General features: G+C 45.3%; 1 long non-coding RNA gene across 3 annotated transcripts in view; it reads left to right on the top strand.

Annotated features, from left to right (window-relative positions):
- LOC141981521 (uncharacterized) overlaps positions 1-13,671 on the top strand; it is a 54,759-nt gene extending 41,088 nt beyond the window's left edge. Inside the window, exons 1-4 of one of the 3 annotated variants that reach the window (XR_012637811.1) lie at positions 5,122-5,147; positions 10,317-10,485; positions 12,106-12,201; positions 13,496-13,671. This is a non-coding gene — a long non-coding RNA (uncharacterized LOC141981521). Of the gene's footprint in view, positions 1-5,121; positions 5,148-10,316; positions 10,486-12,081; positions 12,202-13,495 lie in introns of those variants that run through there. The other 2 variants (XR_012637812.1, XR_012637813.1) reach the window with 2 other exon arrangements.
- Positions 13,672-14,330: the final 659 nt, after the last annotated feature.

Genomic DNA, 14,330 nt, shown 5'->3' with positions numbered 1-14,330 from the left:
TAACATCTGAGGTAGTTGGTCTGTTGACGGCTGATGTCCTGGAGGGTCGTTACATTTTAGTCATGGGTATTTTTAGTAAAAGACATGGACAGGTCACGGGTAGTAAAAAAAAATTCATGGCCGGTGACCTGTCCATGACTTTTACTATATACCCCTAACTAAAACTTAGGCCAGGAGGGCCTGGATGCTGGGGTGGGAGGCGGGCAGCAGCACACAACCCAGGCCCCTGCTGGTGCTGGGATGGGGAGCCAGGTGGCGGCCCGCAGCCCACCACCCCTGTTGGTTGGGGGGGAGGGCAAAAGGCTGGCAGGGTCCCTACCCAACTCCAAGTGGCATGTTCCTGCAGCTCCTATGGGAGGAGACGCGAGGGGGGCTCCACCTGCTGCTCCTGCCACAAGCGCCGGCTCTGTTGCTCCCATTGGCTGGGAACTGCAGCCAGTGGGAGCTGTGGGGGTGGCGCCTGTGGGTTCAGTCAGCGCGCGAAGCCCCCTGGCTCCTCTGCCTAGGAGCTGCAGGGACATGCTGGTGGGAGCCAGAGACACCCCCCTCCCCCGCCAGGTAAGTGCAACCCCAACCCTCTGCCCCTGCCCTGAGCCCCCTCCCACACACCCAAACTGCTGCTGCTGGCCTCTGCAGAAAGTCTCGGAATCTGTGACCTCTGTGACAGACATGCTACCTTAGTCATAAGGAATTGAAAGGAGGTGCTGTTTCACTGTTGTGTAATTTTTTTTTTAACTATGAACTTTTGAATCATTATCCACATTTTTAACAGTTGTTTCATAATTGTGGATGTGTGCAAGCTGCAGGCTTTGATTTTTACAAAGTCAGCAAGTTATTTCCTGTTCCCACTGTAATCTTCTGCAGTGTGGTTTGCGAAGGTTAATCTAACAAATGTATCCTAAACTCTCCCCATGTACCTATTTCTCAGAACAGTGCTGCAGTGCTTCCACAAATTTATTGACAAAATACACAGTAGCATACAAACTACATCACCTTTATATGACGGGGTTATTACAAAGAGTCAGTTTGATTCACTGAAATTCATTCCTTCACAAAGTTGTTTGTTTATGCTCCAACTCTCATGGTTGGCCCTGTATACCTTGGTGTATTAAAAGAAGAAAGCATTTTTCCTCTTACCCTGAGGTGCTCATCTATTCATCCCCCACCTAGCTCTGTTTATATCATTTCTTCATCTAAAAGGCTGCCTCTGAGTTACCTGCAGATGGTGCTTCAAATGCCCTCCCTCATCTCTTTGCTACAGTGATGCTTCAAAGGAGGTATCCTGGCAGAGTTGCCCACTACACACAGCTGAGAAAGAACAAACACCCATTCTTGATGGAGAAAAGGCAAACAGAAACCCTACAGTAGAGTGGTGGAGGTGCCCGCCACTGCCTCATCTGGCGAAGAGGAGGAAGAGGTTCCCAGGACAGGGTCTTCCTGCCCCTCAGGTTCTCTGGAGGATGGGTCAGGTACCTCGGAGCACCCTGCAACCAGGGGTTCAGGTGCCACCGACATCAGTGGAGGAGGGGCTGTGCTTGACTGTGGCCGCTCAACAGCCCTGTCACGTAAGGGATCCTCAGGGGCCCTAGGGGTGTGGTGTGCCATTGACGTCGCTGATGGAAGGGCACGGGGGGCGATACCACTGATACTGCCCTAGATCCCTGACCTTGAGCCTGGCAGTAGGCCCAGGGGATCCAAAAAGGCCATTGCACTGGGTCCTGCCACTGGGGTGGCCAAGTGGTGACTGGTGCTGGTTGTTCCGCCGACCTACGGTGCCGGGATCGGTGCCAGGACTGGGAGCGGTAGTGGCTGCATCGGGACACAGATGATTCCGCGTCTGACTCTGACGAGTATTCTGTACCTGACCACAGGGGAGCGGACCCCGACGGTGCTGGGGAGCGGTACCGGGGAGATGGAGATCAGTGCCATAACATCATGGGCTTCTCCCGATGATGAATCAATGGCGGCGCCCCTATCGGTGCTGGCGCCCCCATCGGTGCTGCCGATAGTGCCGCCATCGGCATCGGTGTCGTGACTGGTGTTGTAATCGCCCGCGATGCCAGGCACGATGCCACAGTCAGTGCCGTCACCGGTGCTACTGGCAGTGCCTGAGTTTGCGGGGCCAGGTACTGCTCCGTCATATCAATGAAGTCTTGAGCCACCTCATATGTGTCTGGAGTGGAGGGGAGGTCAAGCTCTTCCTCCAAATCGTTGCGGGTAGGAGAGTCCTTTCTCGCTGGACTCAACGGCTCTGCACCTGGGGCTGGAGTCAACGGTGCCGGTTCTTGGGGACCAGACCGAGGGTGTCCCGCTGGAGGACACACCTTACTGGAATCCCCCCTCAGCTTCCTGACAGGGGAACGTCCCCTGTCTGGTTTCTTTTTCTTATGCGGCACTGGGGCTGTGAACGGTGCCACCGCAAGGCACTGGCCTTGCAGGCCGGGGAGCGGTGGCGGTGCTCCCTGGCGGAGTCCTTCCTTGGTGCTGGGACATCCCGCACCAAGGCTGGTGCGCTGCGCACCGAGGATGCCTGCGTTGGCTCAGGCTGTGGCTGAAGGGCCGACTCCATCAAGAGGAGCTTCAGGCGATAGTCCCGCTCCCTGTTAGTCCTGGGTCTGAAGCTCCTGCAAATAGGGCACTTATCTGTCTGATGGCCCTCCCCGAGGCACTTGAGACAGGCGGTGTGCAGATCACTTGTTGGCATAGGTTTTCCACACTTCTCGCAAGCTTTAAACCCCTGCAATGGAGGCATGCCCCGGTGCTGGGGAGAGTAGAATGGGGGGAAACCCCCCGAAGTAAGCTAAACTAATCTAATCTACAATTATTAACAACTAACAACTATTTATACTAGAAACAAGGGAACCACTAGGTAAGGCACTTGCAAAGCAAGAGACTAAGCTGTTCCAATGACCGTCACGGGTGGTAAGAAGGAACTGAGCAGGCGGCGCGTCGACAGGGACATATATACACCGCCATGAAGGCGCCACTCTAGGGGTCTCCACAGCCAACCCGACGGGTACCGCAAAGGAAAACTTCTGGCGATTGTGCACGTGGCGCGCGCACACACCTATTGGAATGCACATGAGCAATCACTCAAAGAAGAACCTTAGCTAGCAGTGCTTGTTGGAGCACTCAGATACCCAATCCCACCTCTTCCGTCAGCAAACATTCTGATGCTGGGGGTATAAAGCAGCATGGGGCTGTGGCCACCTTAGTCACTTCCCTCCTGATCCCATGTCCTTTGTGATGTTTAGGATCCAGGAAGAGGGGAAGGTGGATGGGGACCATGAATATGCAGAGTCTGTCTTGAAGAACTCCAGGTTACAGGTAAGTAACCTTCATTTCTTCGTCAAGTGGCCTCTCCATATTGCCACTCCTGGCAGAGATTGGCTAGCAATACACCTATCCTAGGAAGGTGATCTGTGAAGTCCTAGTATAATAAAGATTGAAGAACTGCTTTACCAAACTGTGCATCTGATCTAGACTCTAAATCTAAAGAGCGGCGTTGGGTAAAAACGCAAATGGAGCTCCATGTAGTTGCTCTACAAATCTCAACTAGCAGAACGTGTCTGCTGATGCCATAGTGGCTTCCTTTGCTCTAGCAGAATGAGATCTCACTGATTTCAGGGAGCAGAGACTAATATGCCTTCTGTATCTAACTCGTTCAGACACTGTTTTTTGTCACGATAACCAGACCGTTCCTTCTCTCTGTATAACGGATGAAAAGGTTGGGTGATTGTCTAAGCTGTTGGATTCTCTCTAACTAATAGAGTAAAGCTCTCATCATCAAGCATGTGTACTTGGGTATTTCCCGTATGACTATGTGGTTTTGGAAAGAATACCAGTAAATTAATTGTTTGATTAATACGGAATTTAGAAATCACCTTAGGTAAGAATTTAGGATGAGCGTGTAGCACTACTTTGCCTTTACGGAAGATAGTAAACAGTGGCTCATACGTCAGTGCTTGTAGCTCATTTATTCTCCTTGCTGAGGCGATAGCTATGAGAAATGTCATCTTAATGGATAAGTGGAATAGCATAAACTCTTCCAAAGGGTGTTGCATACGTTGAGTAAGCTCTATATTTAGATCCCAGGATGATACAGGACATTTAAGTGGTGGATAGAATGTAAGCTCTCTTAAGAATTTCATTACTATATCCTGAACAAACCCTGGTTTATTATTAACAGGGACATGGTATGTAGAAATAGCTGAGAGATGAACCCTTCTGGATGACGATGAGAAACCAGACATTTTAAGATGGAGCAAATACTCTAAAATATATTAAATAGCTGCTGTATAGGAATCTATATATTGTGTGACAGGGTCGGGCCAGATGGCTATAGGAGAGTAATAGAAGGCAGATATATTAGCCCCAGGCTAAGTAGGTCCCTTTTCCCTGGGTAAGGTAACAGGGAAGGTTCCAGAACAATCAGGAACCTTCTGGAAACAATTAAGACAGGCTGATTAGAACACCTGCAGCCAACCAAGAAGCTGATAGAATCAATTAAGGCAGGCTAATCAGGGAACCTGGGTTTTAAAAAGGAGCTCACTTCAGTTTGTGGTGTGCGTGTGAGGAGCTGGGAGCAAGAGACACTAGGAGCTGAGAGTGAAAACACGGACTGTTGGAGGACTGAGGAGTACAAGCATCATCAGACACCAGGAGGAAGGTCCTTTGGTGAGGATAAAGAAGGTGTTGGGAGGAGGCCATGGGGAAGTAGCCCAGGGAGTTGTAGCTGTTGCACAGCTGTTCCAGGAGGCACTCTAAACAGCTGCATACCACAGGGCCCTGGGCTAGAACCCAGAGTAGAGGGTGGGCCTGGGTTCCCCCCAAACCTCCCAACTCCTGGTCAGACACAGGAGGAGTCGACCTGGACTATGGGTTCAGAAAAACGGCCAAGCTGAGGGCTGCCGTGAAGCTCCAAGGCGAGCAAATCCGCCAATAAGCGCAAGACCCACCAAGGTAGAGCAGGAACTTTGTCACAATTGGTACTGTTTTCCCATAATAAAAATATTTTCTGTTTATGTGCATAACATCTCCATGTGGATTCCTTCCCAGAACATTCTGTACTTCTAAGGAACAGGACTATTTCAAGTGTCTCAAAGTTCTGTCGCCCATGCTGTTCGATGAAGTGACTGAGAATCCAGGTGAGAATTCTGTCCCTTGCTGTTGTGACAGTAAGTCTGTCAATAGTGACAGGAGTCTGTATACTTCCCTGGACAGATGAATGTCCAGATACCACTGTTGCTTGATCTAAACTGGGATTATTAAAATCATCTCAGCTCTATTCTGTTTTATCTTTTTCATCACCTTCAGAATGAGACGGAAAGGTGGAAATATATATAGGAGATCCTGTCCCTAGTCTAACAGCAGTGTGTCTGAGATAGATCCCTTGTCTCTCCCTGCCCTAGAGCAGAATATTAAATATGTCTCATTGGTTTTAGATGCAAAGAGGTCTATGGCTGGCTGTCCCCACAATTTGAAGTTTTCTTTCAGCACAGTAGTTTTCGTGCATTTGCAAAGGTTTTCAGACTAGATGATCCACAAGAACGTTACTTTTTCCTTCTAGATGAATGGCCACTAGGTAAATATCATCTCTATACACCAATCCCAAAGGCTTATTGTCTCCTTGCATAACTGAGGGGAACGAGCAACCGCTGCCCATTCACATAGTATATGGCAGTTCAATTGTCTATTGCTACCTGAACTACCTTGTAATGGATTTGTGGCAAAAATGACTTTAAAGCCTCTCTGATGGCTCTCATTTCCAGCACGTTGATATGCATCTTCCTCTCTGAGGGAGGCCAATGACCTCTTATTGTGACACTGTTGCTGACATGGACACCCCAACCTAGACTGGATACATCCAAAGTAACTATTATTGAAGGTCTCAGATGATCAAAAGGTACCCCCACCATAACATTCTGATATTGTGTATATCATGTTAGTGTTCATAATGCTTCCTAGGAACCACCGATTTTTGACACATGCTGTCTATGCTGGGTCTGTAATTGCTTGCTAGCCATTGCTGTACAACTTTCAATTGTAGTCGAGCATAAAGGAGCCACAGACACGGTGAGGCTTTGAGATCTCTGCAGAAGAAGATTGTCTGCTCCAGGGGTTGTGGAAGTAGAGATATCACCAACTTTATTTTTACCTCTCTCTCTTGTAGAAAAAATAGCTCAGCTACTATCGAGTCCAATGTAGCCCCTATGAATACAATCCTCTGAGTGGGTTCCAGGAGCAACTTTTCCCAGTTTATTCACAACCCCAGGTTGGCAAAGAGGGAGCATATTTGCATTATCACTGACAACAACGTCTCTCTGAGCGATGCCTTGACAAGTCAATCATGTAGATAAGCACAGATGAAGAGCCCTTGCTTCCTTAGATGTGCAGCAACTACAGGGAGGTACTTTGTAAAAACCCTCAGGGCAATAGAAAGACCAAAGGGGAGGACCTTGTATGGAAAGTGGTCCTTTCCCATCATGAAAAGTAGGTATTTTTGATGGGAAGGTCTTATTGAAATATGAAAATATGCATCCTTCAGATCCAGAGTTGCAAACAAGTCCTGCATAGAAAAGAAAGGGATTTTGGATGATAGTTACAACATGCGGAGCTGAAACTTGCTGATTAATGAATTTCGTTTCCTCAAAACTAAAATGGGATGAAAACTGCCATCCTTTCTTGATATTAGGAAGTATCTTTAAATAAAATCCTTTCCCTCTGTACTCATGTGGCATTTCCTGTATTGGCCCTGTTCTTATAACAGGTTCTCGTGAGATGGGTCCTCGAAGAGGGATGGGAGTGGGGGTTGGAAGGAGGGAGGTTTTGTATTGGATAGAGTACACTGAGAACAATCTCTGAATCCACCTGTCTGATGTTATAGATTGCCAGTGGTGGTAGAACTGGAACAGGTGGTCCCCAAGTAGAATAGGATAAGTGCTGAATAGGACTGGATTGTATCTCTCTGTCCTCATGTCAAATGTGAGCCCGTAGCTGAGGTCCAGAAGATGATGTGGTTGACAATTTTCCCCTACCATGGAGTTTAAAGGGTTTCTCTGCAATTGCTGTTGCTGAGAAGGATTCTGGTGCTGATAGTAATTCCACCTTTGATAAAAATAGGAGGAGGAAGAAGAAAGAGGGTATTGTCTTTGATTCCTAAATACAGGTGCTCCAGTGCTCTTTCTGGTACATTGGAAAAACCATTAAGGACATTGCCATAGATTTAGTATTCTTTGTGCATTCTAGAATCTCGTCTGTCTTTGAGCTAAATAGCCTCCTGCGTCTCAAATGGGAGATCCTTAGTTTGCATCCTGGTCTCTGGTGGAAGTCCTGCTGAACTCAGCCATGTGAGGCATCTCAAAGATATGGCTGAGGCCACAGTTCTGGTGGAAGTGTCCAAAGAGTCAAAGAGATGCTCTTAATCCATGTTTGGCAATATTTTGCCCTTTCCCCAAGATTGCATTTGCTTGTTTCCTCAGGTCATCTTGGAAATTCTTTATAAATGTTGCCATCTTTCTTCAGGGAGGGTACTGTTAGTGTGCCATAACTGCCTAATAGTTTGATACTTTTATGTCAAGAGTAGCTGACAAAAAGATTTTTTCTTCCCCATACATCCAGTCTTTTACCTTCCTTGTCAGCTTGTGCTGAATGAAATTGTTCCTCCTTTGATCTCTGAAGTGCAGTTTCTACCACCATTGGATTGGAGGTTTCAAAGATCCTGCTGGCTTCTATCTCTATTTAATGGTCCTCCTCTGGAGAAAAGGAGGCTAGAAGAGATATGAATCTCACCTCTGCCCCCTCCACTCCAAACCCATTGGGGGTCTCCAAATAAAAATGTTCCACCTATCTCATTTATTCAACCATGACCTCTGATTTCTCGGATACTGTCAAAACCAAGGATGGATCCACAATGGGACACTGAACCAGAGCAGGGGTACTTAACCACAAGCACAGACTTTCTTCCAGACAAGGATATGCTCAAGATCTATACAGTCAGGTTTTACAACCAGAGCTAAATATGGGATCAAATAAATAAGCTTCACCATGGGTGAGGTAGCAGCACTGGCCTTCCCCAGTGCAATACCAAGACTGTCCCTTTTATTTGAGGAAGCCTTCCCCAACATGGCTCCAAGTAGGATTCCAGCCTCCAGATCCAAATAAAATGGATCTGGTGCTACAACACAGAGACAGAGACTGGTCCCCTGTGACTGTGCAACACACTTTACTGGGAGAGGAGGAACAAATACAACAACCTCAGGAGTCTGATCTGGAGTGAGGAGAAGTAACATCAACAGAGGAAAGTGTAGGGGTGACAGCAGGTTCTTTCCTCCAGAAGATGCTATACGATTCCATAAGATAGTGGATAGAACATCACAATACTGAACATTCCTTCAGTGTCCATAGAAAAAACAGTGTACTCAATATTAGTCATTCTTGGGGCATCCATGAGGCTTCTTTCTTAGTGTACATTCACACCGCAATAAAAATCCAGCAGCACTGAGTCTCAGAGCCTGAGTCAATTGGCTCGGGCTCACAGGGGTTCAGCTGTGGGACTAAAAATAGAGGTGTAGCTGTTTGGGCTCCAGCTCGATTCTGGGCTCTTAGACTCACCCCCCTCACAGTGTTTCAGAACCCGGGCTCCGGCCCAAGTCTGAGTGCCTACACAGCAATTTGTAGCCCCGCAGCCTGAGCCCTGCAAGCCCAAGTCTGCTGACCTGGGCCTGCTGTAGGTCTTTTATTACAATGTAGATATAACCTTATAATCTTGCTGGACTTTTGCAACCAGCAAAATCATTGTGGTTTGCACCATTTGAGGTGGTGGAGATGGATCTGAGTGATGGACCTGAGATATCATCTCTATCTGTTGGTGCCAACCCTCAGATATGAGGTAGGTGGATCCTTCCTCTTAGGCTAGGAGGTTAGCTCCTTGCATTTAGCTTTTGGATCCAGTAACTTAGATTCCAAGGCAACCGGACCCAAGATACGGCTCTTGCCAGAGAATCCTTTCCAATCCTGTTTCTTAGATAAGCCAATCCACAAGAAAAAAAAAAGTTCTTGGATCGGACCTGACAGTCATGTATTTGAAGGAAAACAAATTAGCTGAATTTTTATGCTTGCTATGAATTGTTCACCTAAACAGGCCCAGTGGCCAAGGAGTGCTATCCTCAAATGTTGAATTCATGGCTGTCAGGTATCACACTTCTAAGCTCTTTCTACTGCATTCAAAAGTAAATATAATTAGCCGTGCATGGTACTTGTAATGCAAATGTTTCAAGCGCTCATTTCAGAAATGTGCACTACAAAAAAATGAGAGCTTTGTGGGCATTGACAATATCAAATCTTTGGAAAGGGTATAAAGGCCATTTTTTGTTCTCAGTAAAACATAGCTCTTCTGAAGATGCCTTAAATACGTGGGGGGAAACATCTGGAATAATCAAAATGATGGTCTAAACCTAGTATCAGATGGGTAGCCATGTTAGTCAGTATCCACAAATACAACAAGGAGTCCGGTGGCACCTTAAAGACTAACAGATTTATTTGGGCATAAGCTTTCATGGGTAAAAAACCCACTTCTTCAGATGCATGGAGTCACCAAGATATCCTAACAGTCTTCACATCTGAGAGCTCTGAAAACATTACACATTTTCAGGACTGTAAACATTCCAAAAAAAGATATGTGATCTGACTGCTATAATGCTGTCTTAATTATATACAGTGCTTAGCACTGGTTTTACAGCATATGAGTCATGGTATAAGCTTGTACTCTGCCGCTTGGCTAAACCCCAGAGTAATTAGAAATCTCTGCAGTGAATACTCAGAAAACCACACTTTGCTATACTCCCAGTTCATGTCTGTTGGATTCATTAGGGGACAGTGGGTTGAAGGGTGCTACAACAGAGTGAAGGGAATTGCACTGGAAAATAATGGCTCAAAATTAGTAAGAACATATAGTAGAAATGTCTTGAAATCTTGTGCCAATATAGTCACAGTCATTTAAATTTACTTAGACTCTGGAAATAAATAGCTGTTTTGGTGTTTGTTTTTTAAGAGTTTACTTCTAAATATAAAGGGGTGGTTTCCTATAAAGCTTAAATCTTCCGCTGTTTGTTAAGGCTTTTAGACACTTATGAATAGGCGATTAAAAGAACTGTGTAATCATTTAAGGAATATTTGTTTACCTTCTCCACATCGTAGACTCTTGTTCTTAAAAAATCCTCATTTGTGAGCAAACATTTTTTAATTGTATGGAGAGTTTTTAGCGGTGGATTCCCAGACAGCGTGGCACAAACTGCTTGCCATCTCTTCATCTTCAGGGCCTTGTCTCCGCCTTATGTCACACTGTATGTTGAGCTCAGTGAAATTAAGGGATGATAATAAGCACCAGATGCCTGATTTCCCCCACGCCCCAAAGGATACTAGTCATTCTCACTGAAGACAATGGAAATCACTTGTGTTCTGTGTGGGGAGAGAACAAGGCCCCAGGTAGGTAACAATGCAAATAATTTTTTTTTTCCATTGTGAGTAGTCCAGATATGCTCTGGAAGTCCAGCCCTTTCCAAAGAGTCTATTTTCAGAAGTACAACTGATCCCTAACTACATGTGCCTCAACTGATCATATATATCGGAAAGACTGCGCACTGATCAACGTGCCTTGTTCATAAATGCCGAGGAAACGAGCTGATTCCCAAGTGTATGTCACCTGGGGAATAACTATTATTATAGGGTTTTCTGTGGGAGCTGGACTGGGGGAAGAGGGAAGGTTTCTAGTTATTGAGAGGGGCAGAGAGAATTAATTCCCACCACACCTGCCTCTCTCCAATCTGGAACTCCTTCCCCCTTTGCATCCTTCTAACATAGCTCCTCTGTGCCCACCAGGCAAATTCCTAATCATCTTGTTGGCCAGCAAAAAGCAAGGTGGGATTAAACTGGGAGCTGAAAGTAGGGATGAGGAACAAGCAGCATGGAAAATTCTTTGGGGGGGAAAGTGCAGGTGGGAGGGGGTGCTAGCAGAGGAAAGGGCACTCATGCAAACACAAATGGCACCCCTTCTTCTGGGGCTTAATGGGGATAGGACAGTAGGTTAATGCTAGAGGCCTCATTTGGGGACAGATCCTGCGGTCTAGAGAAATGAGCTCACAGCTGGGAGTCAGGAAATGTGGATTCTACTCACATCTTCCAGTAACTTTTATAACCTTGGATGAATCAATTAATCTCTCAGTGCCTCCATTCCTTTACCTGTCCAAAGTGAATTAATAATGCTTTGCAACTTTTGTAAACAGCACTGAGATCTCTGAACGAAAAGCATTATCGGGCTGATTTTGAAAGGTATGTTGATGCCTAAGGATGCAGATAGGTGCCTAGGCACTTTTGAAAATCTAACTACACTCCTAACTCCCATTGGTGGGCACTAGGCGCTTTTGAAAATCTTGCTAGTCACTCATCTGTATCTTTCGGCACCTATTACCTTTGAAAATCTGGTCCTATGTAAATAAAAAGTATAATATGCACTAAAGGTTTCTAACCACGGTAAACATCCATGTAACAAAGATCTTACTACAGTGTTTCAGAAAGGCTGTTGATTAATTGAAAGAAATACAAAACATTTATGGTATAATAATGTATTGTTAATTTCAATGAGCGTGTTAGCAGACAAGGAAGACACTATTAATTCTGAAGATGTGTATTTCATTTGGGAGTTATTGCCTGCATGTGTCATTTAAATAGAAATCTCTTTGATGAGTTAACACTTCTGTAATCAAATATCAGTGCACTGTTATACTACAGTATGTTTGTAATTAGCAGTTGGTATTTATTTAAAATACAATAACTGTCCTATTAAATCAAGATGAAATGCAGATGAGGGAATCTTAATGTAAAGTATCATCCAGAGAACACTATGAGTAATGATGCTTGAATTGTACTGTTGCGAAACAGCATGTATCCAGACTAAAAGCAAACAAAACCAAACTCTTTGCTCACAGAATCATATCTTTTAGTTTTTACCAATAGCAAATTAAATAAGGGACCAAATTCTAGCTACATTAAAGATCAAATTCAGTCTCCGAACCTCCGTGACAGCTGTGCTTCTCTGAGTTAATGCAGATCACAAAGCCCCAGGATGAAGCGCATGAGAGCTGAGGACAAAGCATTCTCTGCTGAGGGGATCTGGCTATGGAAGAAACTCCCAGAGGAGATCAGGTGAATGCAGAGTCTAACCATCTTTAGGAAACTTTGCAAAACCTTCTTCTGTGAGAAAGCCTTTCACCATCAGGATGATACCCACAGCACTGTTATCCCTTTCTACCCAAAAGCCCTCAACTGAGCCTCCACCCAAAAGAGAAGAAAGTAAATTAATCAGATCTAACATATAAAAAACCCCAACACCCTATCCCAAGTACAGTTTTGACCCCAAAAAGGGAGCAGTGCCAGAGACTCCACAAAGTCCACTAGGGCTACTGCTATTGATTTTACACTAAAGGAGCACAGAAACTGTGGTGTTGGATGGCAGAATAGAACCCTAAGATAAATAAGACAATAAAAGATTCCCCCCCAAAATCGTCGTATATGGTCTGAGTGCAGCATTAGCGCTACTAAATGCTTTACCGCCAACTTAAAAAGTAGGGTTCACAAAAGAGCCATCTCAGTGATTAGATAGGGCAGCAAAGAGCTAAAAGTCAGTTATGGGGCCCCCCGCAAAACTGAAGAGATTTTATGAAAAATATATGTGTGGCAGAAGCGAGGGCATAGGACCCACCGCTGTTAAACATGGGTATAAAGTCCGAGTTCTAGCAGCACAGTGGGATAGACTGAATGAAGTTGGTGGTTGCTGTTAGATCTTTGCAGTCAGGAAAGGCTCATCCTCGTTAACAATGGGTTCGCAGATACATTTTGTGAACAAACACCAGAGAGAGGGAGAAAGAGAGATAACAGGCTAAAGTCTGCTCTCTGCTATCCTGTTGTTAAAGCAGGGGAAGTGGGGGTCTGTCCACTACAAATCTCCACCCTCTTTTCCTCCCTTCCCCATGGGTGTTGGGAGGTGGGGGTTCTCAGCAGCTCGTAGGATTGGGCCATGAACAGAAGCACGGTGTACCCTATCTGCTGCTTATTCATTAGCCAGCCCTCTCGTCTATCACTCTCATCAGCCCTATGGGGAGGGTCCAGGGAAGAGAGGACTCTCAGCACCTCTACAGGTCACACTTTAGAGGTGCAGCAAGGTCTGCTGCATAACACTTCCTTCTGGAATCCCACTCAGGCATTGTGTCTTCTCCAGCTTCCTGTACCAGCCACCGTTGACTTTGGTCTCTTACTATTATTATTTATTTATTTGTGCCACAGTAATGCCTAGATATGCAACCAAGACTGGGGCCCAGCTGTGGTAGGTGCTGCACAACCAGATAGTAAGGGTAGTCCATGTACCAAAGGTTTTACAATCGGAGTAGACAAGGCAGACAATAGGAGGGAGAGAGGAAGTATAATGATCTCCATTTTACAGGTGTGCAACTGAAGCTCAGCGAGAGAGAGAGAGCGAGTTTAAGTGACCTGCCGAAGGTGGAAATGAGCCCTAATCTGTTGAATCCCAGTCCAGTACTTCAATCACAAAACCATCCTTTCTCTCATTGTGTGCCCCTTCTTTGAAGAAATGTACTAAGACACTACTGAATACAAGCCATTGCTAGGAAGTTGCCACTGCTGTTATCTCAACATCTGAATCCTAGATTTAAGTACCTTAAAGAAAAATACATTTAACCCATTAGCCTTCCAGATTAGGATAATAAAACCAAAATGGTCATGGACATTGAGTTAAATCTGGAGAAAGAAATGTGAAGAAAAATGTCATATAGGATTATTAGCAACCCCCAAAACCATGTAAATAACGGCACTGCAATATTCTATATAATAGGACATGCTTGGTCCCAGTTTTGGAGGAAAGGTGTGCCAAACAATGTACTGTTTCTGGAGGTTTGAAGGTTTCTCTGGCATATCAGTGCAAATCTTTTCTAAAGACCTCATACACAGCTTGTTCTATTTTCACTATATTTAGAGCAAAACAGGCACTTTCAGTCCAGATGAGTTTTATTTCAGATGAAGGAAAACAATATAGCAACTAAGGCCCTAAATGTATGAGTTGTTACTATTTAAGAATTGCCCTGGCATCAAGGCCTTTTAGAAAAGAGAGAACATTGGGCTAAGAGAATAAAAACCCAAGATCGAAGAGCAAATTTCTTCAATAGCGGAGTTGCTGCAGACTTTCGCAAGAGAGTACCACCGGTGCAGCTAAAGAGACTTCTCCCTATTGCCTGTCTGTGAATTAATTAATTAAACATTAA

This window comes from Natator depressus, chromosome 2, assembly GCF_965152275.1.
Source record: "Natator depressus isolate rNatDep1 chromosome 2, rNatDep2.hap1, whole genome shotgun sequence".
NCBI classification, from domain to species: domain Eukaryota; kingdom Metazoa; phylum Chordata; order Testudines; family Cheloniidae; genus Natator; species Natator depressus.
Note: the sequence above shows the minus strand (reverse complement) of the source record. Positions and strands in the feature narration are given on the sequence as shown.